General features: G+C 36.3%; 33 non-coding genes and 1 pseudogene across 33 annotated transcripts; all 34 read right to left on the bottom strand.

Annotated features, from left to right (window-relative positions):
• Positions 1–61: 61 nt before the first annotated feature.
• On the bottom strand, positions 62–181 carry LOC140053029 (5S ribosomal RNA). Its single transcript, XR_011845934.1, has one exon. It is a non-coding gene; the product is annotated as a 5S ribosomal RNA (ribosomal RNA).
• Positions 182–298: 117 nt separating this feature from the next.
• LOC140053444 (5S ribosomal RNA) lies at positions 299–417 on the bottom strand. The gene has a single exon (XR_011846302.1). It is a non-coding gene; the product is annotated as a 5S ribosomal RNA (ribosomal RNA).
• Positions 418–534: 117 nt separating this feature from the next.
• LOC140053443 (5S ribosomal RNA) lies at positions 535–653 on the bottom strand. The gene has a single exon (XR_011846301.1). It is a non-coding gene; the product is annotated as a 5S ribosomal RNA (ribosomal RNA).
• Positions 654–770: 117 nt separating this feature from the next.
• Positions 771–889, bottom strand: LOC140053520 (5S ribosomal RNA). The gene has a single exon (XR_011846379.1). It is a non-coding gene; the product is annotated as a 5S ribosomal RNA (ribosomal RNA).
• Positions 890–1,684: 795 nt separating this feature from the next.
• LOC140053540 (5S ribosomal RNA) lies at positions 1,685–1,803 on the bottom strand. Its single transcript, XR_011846398.1, has one exon. It is a non-coding gene; the product is annotated as a 5S ribosomal RNA (ribosomal RNA).
• A 118-nt stretch (positions 1,804–1,921) lies between these two features.
• On the bottom strand, positions 1,922–2,040 carry LOC140052906 (5S ribosomal RNA). Its single transcript, XR_011845817.1, has one exon. It is a non-coding gene; the product is annotated as a 5S ribosomal RNA (ribosomal RNA).
• Positions 2,041–2,837: 797 nt separating this feature from the next.
• LOC140053026 (5S ribosomal RNA) lies at positions 2,838–2,956 on the bottom strand. The gene has a single exon (XR_011845931.1). It is a non-coding gene; the product is annotated as a 5S ribosomal RNA (ribosomal RNA).
• A 117-nt stretch (positions 2,957–3,073) lies between these two features.
• On the bottom strand, positions 3,074–3,192 carry LOC140052866 (5S ribosomal RNA). Its single transcript, XR_011845780.1, has one exon. It is a non-coding gene; the product is annotated as a 5S ribosomal RNA (ribosomal RNA).
• A 797-nt stretch (positions 3,193–3,989) lies between these two features.
• Positions 3,990–4,108, bottom strand: LOC140053014 (5S ribosomal RNA). Its single transcript, XR_011845920.1, has one exon. It is a non-coding gene; the product is annotated as a 5S ribosomal RNA (ribosomal RNA).
• Positions 4,109–4,226: 118 nt separating this feature from the next.
• LOC140053573 (5S ribosomal RNA) lies at positions 4,227–4,345 on the bottom strand. Its single transcript, XR_011846429.1, has one exon. It is a non-coding gene; the product is annotated as a 5S ribosomal RNA (ribosomal RNA).
• A 118-nt stretch (positions 4,346–4,463) lies between these two features.
• On the bottom strand, positions 4,464–4,582 carry LOC140053021 (5S ribosomal RNA). Its single transcript, XR_011845926.1, has one exon. It is a non-coding gene; the product is annotated as a 5S ribosomal RNA (ribosomal RNA).
• Positions 4,583–4,699: 117 nt separating this feature from the next.
• LOC140052865 (5S ribosomal RNA) lies at positions 4,700–4,818 on the bottom strand. The gene has a single exon (XR_011845779.1). It is a non-coding gene; the product is annotated as a 5S ribosomal RNA (ribosomal RNA).
• A 797-nt stretch (positions 4,819–5,615) lies between these two features.
• Positions 5,616–5,734, bottom strand: LOC140053003 (5S ribosomal RNA). The gene has a single exon (XR_011845909.1). It is a non-coding gene; the product is annotated as a 5S ribosomal RNA (ribosomal RNA).
• A 118-nt stretch (positions 5,735–5,852) lies between these two features.
• On the bottom strand, positions 5,853–5,971 carry LOC140053572 (5S ribosomal RNA). Its single transcript, XR_011846428.1, has one exon. It is a non-coding gene; the product is annotated as a 5S ribosomal RNA (ribosomal RNA).
• A 118-nt stretch (positions 5,972–6,089) lies between these two features.
• On the bottom strand, positions 6,090–6,208 carry LOC140053020 (5S ribosomal RNA). The gene has a single exon (XR_011845925.1). It is a non-coding gene; the product is annotated as a 5S ribosomal RNA (ribosomal RNA).
• A 117-nt stretch (positions 6,209–6,325) lies between these two features.
• Positions 6,326–6,444, bottom strand: LOC140053067 (5S ribosomal RNA; annotated as a pseudogene).
• Positions 6,445–6,561: 117 nt separating this feature from the next.
• Positions 6,562–6,680, bottom strand: LOC140052864 (5S ribosomal RNA). The gene has a single exon (XR_011845778.1). It is a non-coding gene; the product is annotated as a 5S ribosomal RNA (ribosomal RNA).
• A 797-nt stretch (positions 6,681–7,477) lies between these two features.
• Positions 7,478–7,596, bottom strand: LOC140052991 (5S ribosomal RNA). Its single transcript, XR_011845899.1, has one exon. It is a non-coding gene; the product is annotated as a 5S ribosomal RNA (ribosomal RNA).
• Positions 7,597–7,714: 118 nt separating this feature from the next.
• On the bottom strand, positions 7,715–7,833 carry LOC140052783 (5S ribosomal RNA). Its single transcript, XR_011845699.1, has one exon. It is a non-coding gene; the product is annotated as a 5S ribosomal RNA (ribosomal RNA).
• Positions 7,834–7,951: 118 nt separating this feature from the next.
• Positions 7,952–8,070, bottom strand: LOC140053442 (5S ribosomal RNA). The gene has a single exon (XR_011846300.1). It is a non-coding gene; the product is annotated as a 5S ribosomal RNA (ribosomal RNA).
• Positions 8,071–8,187: 117 nt separating this feature from the next.
• Positions 8,188–8,306, bottom strand: LOC140052862 (5S ribosomal RNA). Its single transcript, XR_011845776.1, has one exon. It is a non-coding gene; the product is annotated as a 5S ribosomal RNA (ribosomal RNA).
• Positions 8,307–9,102: 796 nt separating this feature from the next.
• Positions 9,103–9,221, bottom strand: LOC140052979 (5S ribosomal RNA). Its single transcript, XR_011845888.1, has one exon. It is a non-coding gene; the product is annotated as a 5S ribosomal RNA (ribosomal RNA).
• A 118-nt stretch (positions 9,222–9,339) lies between these two features.
• LOC140053441 (5S ribosomal RNA) lies at positions 9,340–9,458 on the bottom strand. The gene has a single exon (XR_011846299.1). It is a non-coding gene; the product is annotated as a 5S ribosomal RNA (ribosomal RNA).
• A 117-nt stretch (positions 9,459–9,575) lies between these two features.
• Positions 9,576–9,694, bottom strand: LOC140053022 (5S ribosomal RNA). The gene has a single exon (XR_011845927.1). It is a non-coding gene; the product is annotated as a 5S ribosomal RNA (ribosomal RNA).
• Positions 9,695–10,491: 797 nt separating this feature from the next.
• LOC140052967 (5S ribosomal RNA) lies at positions 10,492–10,610 on the bottom strand. Its single transcript, XR_011845877.1, has one exon. It is a non-coding gene; the product is annotated as a 5S ribosomal RNA (ribosomal RNA).
• A 118-nt stretch (positions 10,611–10,728) lies between these two features.
• LOC140053440 (5S ribosomal RNA) lies at positions 10,729–10,847 on the bottom strand. The gene has a single exon (XR_011846298.1). It is a non-coding gene; the product is annotated as a 5S ribosomal RNA (ribosomal RNA).
• Positions 10,848–10,964: 117 nt separating this feature from the next.
• On the bottom strand, positions 10,965–11,083 carry LOC140052986 (5S ribosomal RNA). The gene has a single exon (XR_011845894.1). It is a non-coding gene; the product is annotated as a 5S ribosomal RNA (ribosomal RNA).
• A 797-nt stretch (positions 11,084–11,880) lies between these two features.
• On the bottom strand, positions 11,881–11,999 carry LOC140052956 (5S ribosomal RNA). Its single transcript, XR_011845866.1, has one exon. It is a non-coding gene; the product is annotated as a 5S ribosomal RNA (ribosomal RNA).
• A 118-nt stretch (positions 12,000–12,117) lies between these two features.
• Positions 12,118–12,236, bottom strand: LOC140052861 (5S ribosomal RNA). Its single transcript, XR_011845775.1, has one exon. It is a non-coding gene; the product is annotated as a 5S ribosomal RNA (ribosomal RNA).
• A 797-nt stretch (positions 12,237–13,033) lies between these two features.
• LOC140052966 (5S ribosomal RNA) lies at positions 13,034–13,152 on the bottom strand. Its single transcript, XR_011845876.1, has one exon. It is a non-coding gene; the product is annotated as a 5S ribosomal RNA (ribosomal RNA).
• Positions 13,153–13,270: 118 nt separating this feature from the next.
• On the bottom strand, positions 13,271–13,389 carry LOC140052872 (5S ribosomal RNA). The gene has a single exon (XR_011845785.1). It is a non-coding gene; the product is annotated as a 5S ribosomal RNA (ribosomal RNA).
• Positions 13,390–13,506: 117 nt separating this feature from the next.
• Positions 13,507–13,625, bottom strand: LOC140053048 (5S ribosomal RNA). The gene has a single exon (XR_011845952.1). It is a non-coding gene; the product is annotated as a 5S ribosomal RNA (ribosomal RNA).
• A 117-nt stretch (positions 13,626–13,742) lies between these two features.
• On the bottom strand, positions 13,743–13,861 carry LOC140052896 (5S ribosomal RNA). Its single transcript, XR_011845808.1, has one exon. It is a non-coding gene; the product is annotated as a 5S ribosomal RNA (ribosomal RNA).
• Positions 13,862–13,979: 118 nt separating this feature from the next.
• Positions 13,980–14,098, bottom strand: LOC140052944 (5S ribosomal RNA). The gene has a single exon (XR_011845855.1). It is a non-coding gene; the product is annotated as a 5S ribosomal RNA (ribosomal RNA).
• Positions 14,099–14,491: the final 393 nt, after the last annotated feature.

Raw genomic sequence — 14,491 nt, 5'->3', positions numbered from 1 at the left:
AAAAAACATAATTGAAAGGTAAAATAAACATTGTTTAGTATAATTTAAAAAGTTAAACATAGGTCTACGACACCAGGTATTCCCAGGCGGTCTCCCATCCAAGTACTAACCAGTACCCAACGTTGTTTAACTGCGGTGTTCGGAGGAGAACCGGTGTTTTCAACGTGGTATGGTTGTAGACGTTCGGTTACTTGCGGTTCAAGATTATAACTTAGAAAGATCTTATAGTTACTGTCAAAAAACATAATTGAAAGGTAAAATAAACATTGTTTAGTATAATTTAAAAAAGTTAAACATAGGTCTACGACACCAGGTATTCCCAGGCGGTCTCCCATCCAAGTACTAACCAGGCCCGACGTTGTTTAACTGCGGTGTTCGGAGGAGAACCGGTGTTTTCAACGTGGTATGGTTGTAGACGTTCGGTTACTTGCGGTTCAAGATTATAACTTAGAAAGATCTTATAGTTACTGTCAAAAAACATAATTGAAAGGTAAAATAAACATTGTTTAGTATAATTTAAAAAAGTTAAACATAGGTCTACGACACCAGGTATTCCCAGGCGGTCTCCCATCCAAGTACTAACCAGGCCCGACGTTGTTTAACTGCGGTGTTCGGAGGAGAACCGGTGTTTTCAACGTGGTATGGTTGTAGACGTTCGGTTACTTGCGGTTCAAGATTATAACTTAGAAAGATCTTATAGTTACTGTCAAAAAACATAATTGAAAGGTAAAATAAACATTGTTTAGTATAATTTAAAAAAGTTAAACATAGGTCTACGACACCAGGTATTCCCAGGCGGTCTCCCATCCAAGTACTAACCAGGCCCGACGTTGTTTAACTGCGGTGTTCGGACGAGAACCGGTGTTTTCAACGTGGTATGGTTGTAGATGTTCGGTTACTTGCGGTTCAAGTATATATACATCTTATATTCACTGTCAAAATCTCTATAAACATATATATCCTATAACCTAATAGTTTTGTTCATTTATTATAGAACATTTTCTAGGATTGAAATTAGCAGCTGCTGAAACCATGACGTTGGTATTTACACCCACTTCTGTTGAAGAAACACATACTTGAAAGGTAAATTCAACTTTGTTTAGTATAATTTAAAAAGTTATACTGAGGTTCTTAAAAAGATAATATAAAGGAAACAATAACACTGTACAAAGAAGCATAACACAATAGCGGCATGTACAAAAGATTCAGGCCGCGTTGTTGCTAAGAATCAAACGCGCACACAAGTGGACGCCCGCGTAGTACAGTGACGTTTGTACCGTCACCACAGCAGCAACATACAACAACAAACATGTCTTTGAACAACAACTTGTTTAACTTCAGTGATCGGACGAGAACCGTTGTTTTCAATGCAGTTTAGTTGAAAAACTTTCGATTAATTGCGGTTACAGTTTGAATTTATTTACTTATACTATCATCAACAGTATAAACACATTTTTGGAAAATAGAAACACTTAAACGAGACTATATTTTAGGATTATTAAAAAGATAAAAACAGGTGTACGACAACAGATATTCACAGGCTAGGCAACCTGGTACGGTTGTAGACATTCGGTTACTTGCGGTTCAAGATTATAACTGAGAAAGAACTTATAGTTACTGTCAAAAAACATAATTGAAAGGTAAAATAAACATTGTTTAGTATAATTTAAAAAAGTTAAACATAGGTCTACGACACCAGGTATTCCCAGGCGGTCTTCCATCCAAGTACTAACCAGGCCCGACGTTGTTTAACTGCGGTGTTCGGACGAGAACCGGTGTTTTCAACGTGGTATGGTTGTAGACGTTCGGTTACTTGTGGTTCAAGATTATAACTTAGAAAGATCTTATAGTTACTGTCATAAAAACATAATTGAAAGGTAAAATAAACATTGTTTAGTATAATTTAAAAAAGTTAAACATAGGTCTACGACACCAGGTATTCCCAGGCGGTCTCCCATCCAAGTACTAACGAGGCCCGACGTTGTTTAACTGCGGTGTTCGGACGAGAACCGGTGTTTTCAACATGGTATGGTTGTAGACGTTCGGTTACTTGCGGTTCAAAGTATATATAAATCTTATATTCACTGTCAAAATCTCTATAAACACATATATCCTATAACCTAATACTTTTGTTCATTTATTATAGAACATTTTCTAGGATTGAAATTAGCAGCTGCTGAAACCATGACGTTGATATTTACACCCACTTCTGTTGAAGAAACACATACTTGAAAGGTAAATTCAACTTTGTTTAGTATAATTTAAAAAGTTATACTGAGGTTCTTAAAAAGATAATATAAAGGAAAGAATAACACTGTACAATGAAGCATAACACATTAGCGGCATGTACAAAAGATTCAGGCCGCTTTGTTGCTAAGAATCAAACGCGCACACAAGTGGACGCCCGCGTAGTACAGTGACGTTTGTACCGTCACCACAGCAGCAACATACAACAACAAACATGTCTTTGAACAACAACTTGTTTAACTTCAGTGATCGGACGAGAACCGTTGTTTTCAATGCAGTTTAGTTGAAAAACTTTCGATTAATTGCGGTTACAGTTTGAATTTATTTACTTATACTATCATCAACAGTATAAACACATTTTTGGAAAATCGAAACACTTAAAGGAGACTATATTTTAGGATTATTAAAAAGATAAAAACAGGTGTACGACAACAGATATTCACAGGCTAGGCAACCTGGTACGGTTGTAGACATTCGGTTACTTGCGGTTCAAGATTATAACTTAGAAAGATCTTATAGTTACTGTCATGAAAATATAATTGAAAGGTAAAATAAACTTTATTTAGTATAATTTAAAAAAGTTAAACATAGGTCTACGACACCAGGTATTCCCAGGCGGTCTCCCATCCAAGTACTAACCAGGCCCGACGTTGTTTAACTGCGGTGTTCGGACGAGAACCGGTGTTTTCAACGTGGTATGGTTGTAGACATTCGGTTACTTGCGGTTCAAGATTATAACTGAGAAAGATCTTATAGTTACTGTCAAAAAACATAATTGAAAGGTAAAATAAACATTGTTTAGTATAATTTAAAAAAGTTAAACATAGGTCTACGACACCAGGTATTCCCAGGCGGTCTCCCATCCAAGTACTAACCAGGCCCGACGTTGTTTAACTGCGGTGTTTGGACGAGAACCGGTGTTTTCAACATGGTATGGTTGTAGACGTTCGGTTACTTGCGGTTCAAAGTATATATAAATCTTATATTCACTGTCAAAATCTCTATAAACACATATATCCTATAACCTAATACTTTTTTTCATTTATTATAGAACATTTTCTAGGATTGAAATTAGCAGCTGCTGAAACCATGACGTTGATATTTACACCCACTTCTGTTGAAGAAACACATACTTGAAAGGTAAATTCAACTTTGTTTAGTATAATTTAAAAAGTTATACTGAGGTTCTTAAAAAGATAATATAAAGGAAAGAATAACACTGTACAGTGAAGCATAACACATTAGCGGCATGTACAAAAGATTCAGGCCGCTTTGTTGCTAAGAATCAAACGCGCACACAAGTGGACGCCCGCGTAGTACAGTGACGTTTGTACCGTCACCACAGCAGCAACATACAACAACAAACATGTCTTTGAACAACAACTTGTTTAACTTCAGTGATCGGACGAGAACCGTTGTTTTCAATGCAGTTTAGTTGAAAAACTTTCGATTAATTGCGGTTACAGTTTGAATTTATTTACTTATACTATCATCAACAGTATAAACACATTTTTGGAAAATCGAAACACTTAAAGGAGACTATATTTTAGGATTATTAAAAAGATAAAAACAGGTGTACGACAACAGATATTCACAGGCTAGGCAACCTGGTACGGTTGTAGACATTCGGTTACTTGCGGTTCAAGATTATAACTTAGAAAGATCTTATAGTTACTGTCATGAAAATATAATTGAAAGGTAAAATAAACTTTATTTAGTATAATTTAAAAAAGTTAAACATAGGTCTACGACACCAGGTATTCCCAGGCGGTCTCCCATCCAAGTACTAACCAGGCCCGACGTTGTTTAACTGCGGTGTTCGGACGAGAACCGGTGTTTTCAACGTGGTATGGTTGTAGACGTTCGGTTACTTGCGGTTCAAGATTATAACTTAGAAAGATCTTATAGTTACTGTCATAAAAACATAATTGAAAGGTAAAATAAACATTGTTTAGTATAATTTAAAAAAGTTAAACATAGGTCTACGACACCAGGTATTCCCAGGCGGTCTCCCATCCAAGTACTAACCAGGCCCGACGTTGTTTAACTGCGGTGTTCGGACGAGAACTGGTGTTTTCAACGTGGTATGGTTGTAGACGTTCGTTTACTTGCGATTCAAGATTATAACTGAGAAAGATCTTATAGTTACTGTCATAAAAACATAATTGAAAGGTAAAATAAACTTTGTTTAGTATAATTTAAAAAAGTTAAACATAGGTCTACGACTCCAGGTATTCCCAGGCGGTCTCCCATCCAAGTACTAACCAAGCCCGACGTTGTTTAACTGCGGTGTTCGGAGGAGAACCGGTATTTTCAACGTAGTATGGTTGTAGACGTTCTGTTACTTGCGGTTCAAGATTATAACTTAGAAAGATCTTATAGTTACTGTCAAAAAACATAATTGAAAGGTAAAATTAACATTGTTTAGTATAATTTAAAAAAGTTAAACATAGGTCTACGACACCAGGTATTCCCAGGCGGTCTCCCATCCAAGTACTAACCAGGCCCGACGTTGTTTAACTGCGGTGTTTGGACGAGAACCGGTGTTTTCAACATGGTATGGTTGTAGACGTTCGGTTACTTGCGGTTCAAAGTATATATAAATCTTATATTCACTGTCAAAATCTCTATAAACACATATATCCTATAACCTAATACTTTTTTTCATTTATTATAGAACATTTTCTAGGATTGAAATTAGCAGCTGCTGAAACCATGACGTTGATATTTACACCCACTTCTGTTGAAGAAACACATACTTGAAAGGTAAATTCAACTTTGTTTAGTATAATTTAAAAAGTTATACTGAGGTTCTTAAAAAGATAATATAAAGGAAAGAATAACACTGTACAGTGAAGCATAACACATTAGCGGCATGTACAAAAGATTCAGGCCGCTTTGTTGCTAAGAATCAAACGCGCACACAAGTGGACGCCCGCGTAGTACAGTGACGTTTGTACCGTCACCACAGCAGCAACATACAACAACAAACATGTCTTTGAACAACAACTTGTTTAACTTCAGTGATCGGACGAGAACCGTTGTTTTCAATGCAGTTTAGTTGAAAAACTTTCGATTAATTGCGGTTACAGTTTGAATTTATTTACTTATACTATCATCAACAGTATAAACACATTTTTGGAAAATCGAAACACTTAAAGGAGACTATATTTTAGGATTATTAAAAAGATAAAAACAGGTGTACGACAACAGATATTCACAGGCTAGGCAACCTGGTACGGTTGTAGACATTCGGTTACTTGCGGTTCAAGATTATAACTTAGAAAGATCTTATAGTTACTGTCATGAAAATATAATTGAAAGGTAAAATAAACTTTATTTAGTATAATTTAAAAAAGTTAAACATAGGTCTACGACACCAGGTATTCCCAGGCGGTCTCCCATCCAAGTACTAACCAGGCCCGACGTTGTTTAACTGCGGTGTTCGGACGAGAACCGGTGTTTTCAACGTGGTATGGTTGTAGACGTTCGGTTACTTGCGGTTCAAGATTATAACTTAGAAAGATCTTATAGTTACTGTCATAAAAACATAATTGAAAGGTAAAATAAACATTGTTTAGTATAATTTAAAAAAGTTAAACATAGGTCTACGACACCAGGTATTCCCAGGCGGTCTCCCATCCAAGTACTAACCAGGCCCGACGTTGTTTAACTGCGGTGTTCGGACGAGAACTGGTGTTTTCAACGTGGTATGGTTGTAGACGTTCGTTTACTTGCGATTCAAGATTATAACTGAGAAAGATCTTATAGTTACTGTCATAAAAACATAATTGAAAGGTAAAATAAACTTTGTTTAGTATAATTTAAAAAAGTTAAACATAGGTCTACGACTCCAGGTATTCCCAGGCGGTCTCCCATCCAAGTACTAACCAAGCCCGACGTTGTTTAACTGCGGTGTTCGGAGGAGAACCGGTATTTTCAACGTAGTATGGTTGTAGACGTTCTGTTACTTGCGGTTCAAGATTATAACTTAGAAAGATCTTATAGTTACTGTCAAAAAACATAATTGAAAGGTAAAATTAACATTGTTTAGTATAATTTAAAAAAGTTAAACATAGGTCTACGACACCAGGTATTCCCTGGTGTTCTCCCATCCAAGTACTAACGAGGCCCGACGTTGTTTAACTGCGGTGTTCGGTCGAGAACCGGTGTTTTCAACGTGGTATGGTTGTAGACATTCGGTTACTTGCGGTTCAAGATTATAACTGAGAAAGATCTTATAGTTACTGTCAAAAAACATAATTGAAAGGTAAAATAAACATTGTTTAGTATAATTTAAAAAAGTGAAACATAGGTCTACGACACCAGGTATTCCCAGGCGGTCTCCCATCCAAGTACTAACCAGGCCCGACGTTGTTTAACTGCGGTGTTTGGACGAGAACCGGTGTTTTCAACATGGTATGGTTGTAGACGTTCGGTTACTTGCGGTTCAAAGTATATATAAATCTTATATTCACTGTCAAAATCTCTATAAACACATATATCCTATAACCTAATACTTTTGTTCATTTATTATAGAACATTTTCTAGGATTGAAATTAGCAGCTGCTGAAACCATGACGTTGATATTTACACCCACTTCTGTTGAAGAAACACATACTTGAAAGGTAAATTCAACTTTGTTTAGTATAATTTAAAAAGTTATACTGAGGTTCTTAAAAAGATAATATAAAGGAAAGAATAACACTGTACAGTGAAGCATAACACATTAGCGGCATGTACAAAAGATTCAGGCCGCTTTGTTGCTAAGAATCAAACGCGCACCCAAGTAGACGCCCGCGTAGTACAGTGACGTTTGTACCGTCACCACAGCAGCAACATACAACAACAAACATGTCTTTGAACAACAACTTGTTTAACTTCAGTGATCGGACGAGAACCGTTGTTTTCAATGCAGTTTAGTTGAAAAACTTTCGAATAATTGCGGTTACAGTTTGAATTTATTTACTTATACTATCATCAACAGTATAAACACATTTTTGGAAAATCGAAACACTTAAAGGAGACTATATTTTAGGATTATTAAAAAGATAAAAACAGGTGTACGACAACAGATATTCACAGGCTAGGCAACCTGGTACGGTTGTAGACATTCGGTTACTTGCGGTTCAAGATTATAACTTAGAAAGATCTTATAGTTACTGTCATGAAAATATAATTGAAAGGTAAAATAAACTTTATTTAGTATAATTTAAAAAAGTTAAACATAGGTCTACGACACCAGGTATTCCCAGGCGGTCTCCCATCCAAGTACTAACCAGGCCCGACGTTGTTTAACTGCGGTGTTCGGACGAGAACCGGTGTTTTCAACGTGGTATGGTTGTAGACGTTCGGTTACTTGCGGTTCAAGATTATAACTTAGAAAGATCTTATAGTTACTGTCATAAAAACATAATTGAAAGGTAAAATAAACATTGTTTAGTATAATTTAAAAAAGTTAAACATAGGTCTACGACACCAGGTATTCCCAGGCGGTCTCCCATCCAAGTACTAACCAGGCCCGACGTTGTTTAACTGCGGTGTTTGGACGAGAACCGGTGTTTTCAACGTGGTATGGTTGTAGACGTTCGGTTACTTGCGGTTCAAGATTATAACTTAGAAAGATCTTATAGTTACTGTCATAAAAACATAATTGAAAGGTAAAATAAACATTGTTTAGTATAATTTAAAAAAGTTAAACATAGGTCTACGACACCAGGTATTCCCAGGCGGTCTCCCATCCAAGTACTAACCAGGCCCGACGTTGTTTAACTGCGGTGTTCGGAGGAGAACCGGTGTTTTCAACGTGGTATGGTTGTAGACGTTCGGTTACTTACGGTTCAAGATTATAACTGAGAAAGATCTTATAGTTACTGTCAAAAAACATAATTGAAAGGTAAAATAAACATTGTTTAGTATAATTTAAAAAAGTTAAACATAGGTCTACGACACCAGGTATTCCCAGGCGGTCTCCCATCCAAGTACTAACCAGGCCCGACGTTGTTTAACTGCGGTGTTTGGACGAGAACCGGTGTTTTCAACATGGTATGGTTGTAGACGTTCGGTTACTTGCGGTTCAAAGTATATATAAATCTTATATTCACTGTCAAAATCTCTATAAACACATATATCCTATAACCTAATACTTTTGTTCATTTATTATAGAACATTTTCTAGGATTGAAATTAGCAGCTGCTGAAACCATGACGTTGATATTTACACCCACTTCTGTTGAAGAAACACATACTTGAAAGGTAAATTCAACTTTGTTTAGTATAATTTAAAAAGTTATACTGAGGTTCTTAAAAAGATAATATAAAGGAAAGAATAACACTGTACAGTGAAGCATAACACATTAGCGGCATGTACAAAAGATTCAGGCCGCTTTGTTGCTAAGAATCAAACGCGCACCCAAGTGGACGCCCGCGTAGTACAGTGACGTTTGTACCGTCACCACAGCAGCAACATACAACAACAAACATGTCTTTGAACAACAACTTGTTTAACTTCAGTGATCGGACGAGAACCGTTGTTTTCAATGCAGTTTAGTTGAAAAACTTTCGATTAATTGCGGTTACAGTTTGAATTTATTTACTTATACTATCATCAACAGTATAAACACTTTTTGGAAAATCGAAACACTTAAAGGAGACTATATTTTAGGATTATTAAAAAGATAAAAACAGGTGTACGACAACAGATATTCACAGGCTAGGCAACCTGGTACGGTTGTAGACATTCGGTTACTTGCGGTTCAAGATTATAACTTAGAAAGATCTTATAGTTACTGTCATGAAAATATAATTGAAAGGTAAAATAAACTTTATTTAGTATAATTTAAAAAAGTTAAACATAGGTCTACGACACCAGGTATTCCCAGGCGGTCTCCCATCCAAGTACTAACCAGGCCCGACGTTGTTTAACTGCGGTGTTCGGACGAGAACCGGTGTTTTCAACGTGGTATGGTTGTAGACGTTCGGTTACTTGCGGTTCAAGATTATAACTTAGAAAGATCTTATAGTTACTGTCATAAAAACATAATTGAAAGGTAAAATAAACATTGTTTAGTATAATTTAAAAAAGTTAAACATAGGTCTACGACACCAGGTATTCCCAGGCGGTCTCCCATCCAAGTACTAACCAGGCCCGACGTTGTTTAACTGCGGTGTTCGGAGGAGAACCGGTGTTTTCAACGTGGTATGGTTGTAGACGTTCGGTTACTTACGGTTCAAGATTATAACTGAGAAAGATCTTATAGTTACTGTCAAAAAACATAATTGAAAGGTAAAATAAACATTGTTTAGTATAATTTAAAAAAGTTAAACATAGGTCTACGACACCAGGTATTCCCAGGCGGTCTCTCATCCAAGTACTAACCAGGCCCGACGTTGTTTAACTGCGGTGTTTGGACGAGAACCGGTGTTTTCAACATGGTATGGTTGTAGACGTTCGGTTACTTGCGGTTCAAAGTATATATAAATCTTATATTCACTGTCAAAATCTCTATAAACACATATATCCTATAACCTAATACTTTTGTTCATTTATTATAGAACATTTTCTAGGATTGAAATTAGCAGCTGCTGAAACCATGACGTTGATATTTACACCCACTTCTGTTGAAGAAACACATACTTGAAAGGTAAATTCAACTTTGTTTAGTATAATTTAAAAAGTTATACTGAGGTTCTTAAAAAGATAATATAAAGGAAAGAATAACACTGTACAGTGAAGCATAACACATTAGCGGCATGTACAAAAGATTCAGGCCGCTTTGTTGCTAAGAATCAAACGCGCACACAAGTGGACGCCCGCGTAGTACAGTGACGTTTGTACCGTCACCACAGCAGCAACATACAACAACAAACATGTCTTTGAACAACAACTTGTTTAACTTCAGTGATCGGACGAGAACCGTTGTTTTCAATGCAGTTTAGTTGAAAAACTTTCGATTAATTGCGGTTACAGTTTGAATTTATTTACTTATACTATCATCAACAGTATAAACACATTTTTGGAAAATCGAAACACTTAAAGGAGACTATATTTTAGGATTATTAAAAAGATAAAAACAGGTGTACGACAACAGATATTCACAGGCTAGGCAACCTGGTACGGTTGTAGACATTCGGTTACTTGCGGTTCAAGATTATAACTTAGAAAGATCTTATAGTTACTGTCATGAAAATATAATTGAAAGGTAAAATAAACTTTATTTAGTATAATTTAAAAAAGTTAAACATAGGTCTACGACACCAGGTATTCCCAGGCGGTCTCCCATCCAAGTACTAACCAGGCCCGACGTTGTTTAACTGCGGTGTTCGGACGAGAACCGGTGTTTTCAACGTGGTATGGTTGTAGACGTTCGGTTACTTGCGGTTCAAGATTATAACTTAGAAAGATCTTATAGTTACTGTCATAAAAACATAATTGAAAGGTAAAATAAACATTGTTTAGTATAATTTAAAAAAGTTAAACATAGGTCTACGACACCAGGTATTCCCAGGCGGTCTCCCATCCAAGTACTAACCAGGCCCGACGTTGTTTAACTGCGGTGTTCGGAGGAGAACCGGTGTTTTCAACGTGGTATGGTTGTAGACGTTCGGTTACTTACGGTTCAAGATTATAACTGAGAAAGATCTTATAGTTACTGTCAAAAAACATAATTGAAAGGTAAAATAAACATTGTTTAGTATAATTTAAAAAAGTTAAACATAGGTCTACGACACCAGGTATTCCCAGGCGGTCTCCCATCCAAGTACTAACCAGGCCCGACGTTGTTTAACTGCAGTGTTTGGACGAGAACCGGTGTTTTCAACATGGTATGGTTGTAGACGTTCGGTTACTTGCGGTTCAAAGTATATATAAATCTTATATTCACTGTCAAAATCTCTATAAACACATATATCCTATAACCTAATACTTTTGTTCATTTATTATAGAACATTTTCTAGGATTGAAATTAGCAGCTGCTGAAACCATGACGTTGATATTTACACCCACTTCTGTTGAAGAAACACATACTTGAAAGGTAAATTCAACTTTGTTTAGTATAATTTAAAAAGTTATACTGAGGTTCTTAAAAAGATAATATAAAGGAAAGAATAACACTGTACAGTGAAGCATAACACATTAGCGGCATGTACAAAAGATTCAGGCCGCTTTGTTGCTAAGAATCAAACGCGCACACAAGTGGACGCCCGCGTAGTACAGTGACGTTTGTACCGTCACCACAGCAGCAACATACAACAACAAACATGTCTTTGAACAACAACTTGTTTAACTTCAGTGATCGGACGAGAACCGTTGTTTTCAATGCAGTTTAGTTGAAAAACTTTCGATTAATTCCGGTTACAGTTTGAATTTATTTACTTATACTATCATCAACAGTATAAACACATTTTTGGAAAATCGAAACACTTAAAGGAGACTATATTTTAGGATTATTAAAAAGATAAAAACAGGTGTACGACAACAGATATTCACAGGCTAGGCAACCTGGTACGCTTGTAGACATTCGGTTACTTGCGGTTCAAGATTATAACTTAGAAAGATCTTATAGTTACTGTCATGAAAATATAATTGAAAGGTAAAATAAACTTTATTTAGTATAATTTAAAAAAGTTAAACATAGGTCTACGACACCAGGTATTCCCAGGCGGTCTCCCATCCAAGTACTAACCAGGCCCGACGTTGTTTAACTGCGGTGTTCGGACGAGAACCGGTGTTTTCAACGTGGTATGGTTGTAGACGTTCAGTTACTTGCGGTTCAAGATTATAACTTAGAAAGATCTTATAGTTACTGTCATAAAAACATAATTGAAAGGTAAAATAAACATTGTTTAGTATAATTTAAAAAAGTTAAACATAGGTCTACGACACCAGGTATTCCCAGGCGGTCTCCCATCCAAGTACTAACCAGGCCCGACGTTGTTTAACTGCGGTGTTTGGACGAGAACCGGTGTTTTCAACATGGTATGGTTGTAGACGTTCGGTTACTTGCGGTTCAAAGTATATATAAATCTTATATTCACTGTCAAAATCTCTATAAACACATATATCCTATAACCTAATACTTTTGTTCATTTATTATAGAACATTTTCTAGGATTGAAATTAGCAGCTGCTGAAACCATGACGTTGATATTTACACCCATTTCTGTTGAAGAAACACATACTCGAAAGGTAAATTCAACTTTGTTTAGTATAATTTAAAAAGTTATACTGAGGTTCTTAAAAAGATAATATAAAGGAAACAATAACACTGTACAATGAAGCATAACACATTAGCGGCATGTACAAAAGATTCAGGCCGCTTTGTTGCTAAGAATCAAACGCGCACACAAGTGGACGCCCGCGTAGTACAGTGACGTTTGTACCGTCACCACAGCAGCAACATACAACAACAAACATGTCTTTGAACAACAACTTGTTTAACTTCAGTGATCGGACGAGAACCGTTGTTTTCAATGCAGTTTAGTTGAAAAACTTTCGATTAATTGCGGTTACAGTTTGAATTTATTTACTTATACTATCATCAACAGTATAAACACATTTTTGGAAAATCGAAAAACTTAAAGGAGACTATATTTTAGGATTATTAAAAAGATAAAAACAGGTGTACGACAACAGATATTCACAGGCTAGGCAACCTGGTACGCTTGTAGACATTCGGTTACTTGCGGTTCAAGATTATAACTTAGAAAGATCTTATAGTTACTGTCATGAAAATATAATTGAAAGGTAAAATAAACTTTATTTAGTATAATTTAAAAAAGTTAAACATAGTTCTACGACACCAGGTATTCCCAGGCGGTCTCCCATCCAAGTACTAACCAGGCCCGACGTTGTTTAACTGCGGTGTTCGGACGAGAACCGGTGTTTTCAACGTGTTATGGTTGTAGACGTTCGGTTACTTGCGGTTCAAGATTATAACTTAGAAAGATCTTATAGTTACTGTCATAAAAACATAATTGAAAGGTAAAATAAACATTGTTTAGTATAATTTAAAAAAGTTAAACATAGGTCTACGACTCCAGGTATTCCCAGGCGGTCTCCCATCCAAGTACTAACCAAGCCCGACGTTGTTTAACTGCGGTGTTCGGAGGAGAACCGGTGTTTTCAACGTGGTATGGTTGTAGACGTTCTGTTACTTGCGGTTCAAGATTATAACTTAGAAAGATCTTATAGTTACTGTCAAAAAACATAATTGAAAGGTAAAATAAACATTGTTTAGTATAATTTAAAAAAGTTAAACATAGGTCTACGACACCAGGTATTCCCTGGTGTTCTCCCATCCAAGTACTAACGAGGCCCGACGTTGTTTAACTGCGGTGTTCGGACGAGAACCGGTGTTTTCAACGTGGTATGGTTGTAGACATTCGGTTACTTGCGGTTCAAGATTATAACTGAGAAAGATCTTATAGTTACTGTCAAAAAACATAATTGAAAGGTAAAATAAACATTGTTTAGTATAATTTAAAAAAGTTAAACATAGGTCTACGACAACAGGTATTCCCAGGCGGTCTCCCATCCAAGTACTAACCAGGCCCGACGTTGTTTAACTGCGGTGTTCGGAGGAGAACCGGTGTTTTCAACGTGGTATGGTTGTAGACGTTCGGTTACTTGCGGTTCAAGATTATAACTTAGAAAGATCTTATAGTTACTGTCATAAAAACATAATTGAAAGGTAAAATAAACTTTGTTTAGTATAATTTAAAAAAGTTAAACATAGGTCTACGACACCAGGTATTCCCAGGCGGTCTCCCATCCAAGTACTAACCAGGCCCGACGTTGTTTAACTGCGGTGTTCGGACGAGAACCGGTGTTTTCAACGTGGTATGGTTGTAGACGTTCGGTTACTTGCGGTTCAAGTATATATACATCTTATATTCACTGTCAAAATCTCTATAAACATATATATCCTATAACCTAATAGTTTTGTTCATTTATTATAGAACATTTTCTAGGATTGAAATTAGCAGCTGCTGAAACCATGACGTTGGTATTTACACCCACTTCTGTTGAAGAAACACATACTTGAAAGGTAAATTCAACTTTGTTTAGTATAATTTAAAAAGTTATACTGAGGTTCTTAAAAAGATAATATAAAGGAAAGAATAACACTGTACAATGAAGCATAACACATTAGCGGCATGTACAAAAGATTCAGGCCGCTTTGTTGCTAAGAATCAAACGCGCACACAAGTGGACGCCCGCGTAGTACAGTGACGTTTGTACCGTCA

This window comes from Antedon mediterranea, chromosome 6, assembly GCF_964355755.1.
Source record: "Antedon mediterranea chromosome 6, ecAntMedi1.1, whole genome shotgun sequence".
Lineage (NCBI taxonomy): Eukaryota > Metazoa > Echinodermata > Crinoidea > Comatulida > Antedonidae > Antedon > Antedon mediterranea.
This window is presented reverse-complemented; position numbering and strand designations above follow the sequence as displayed.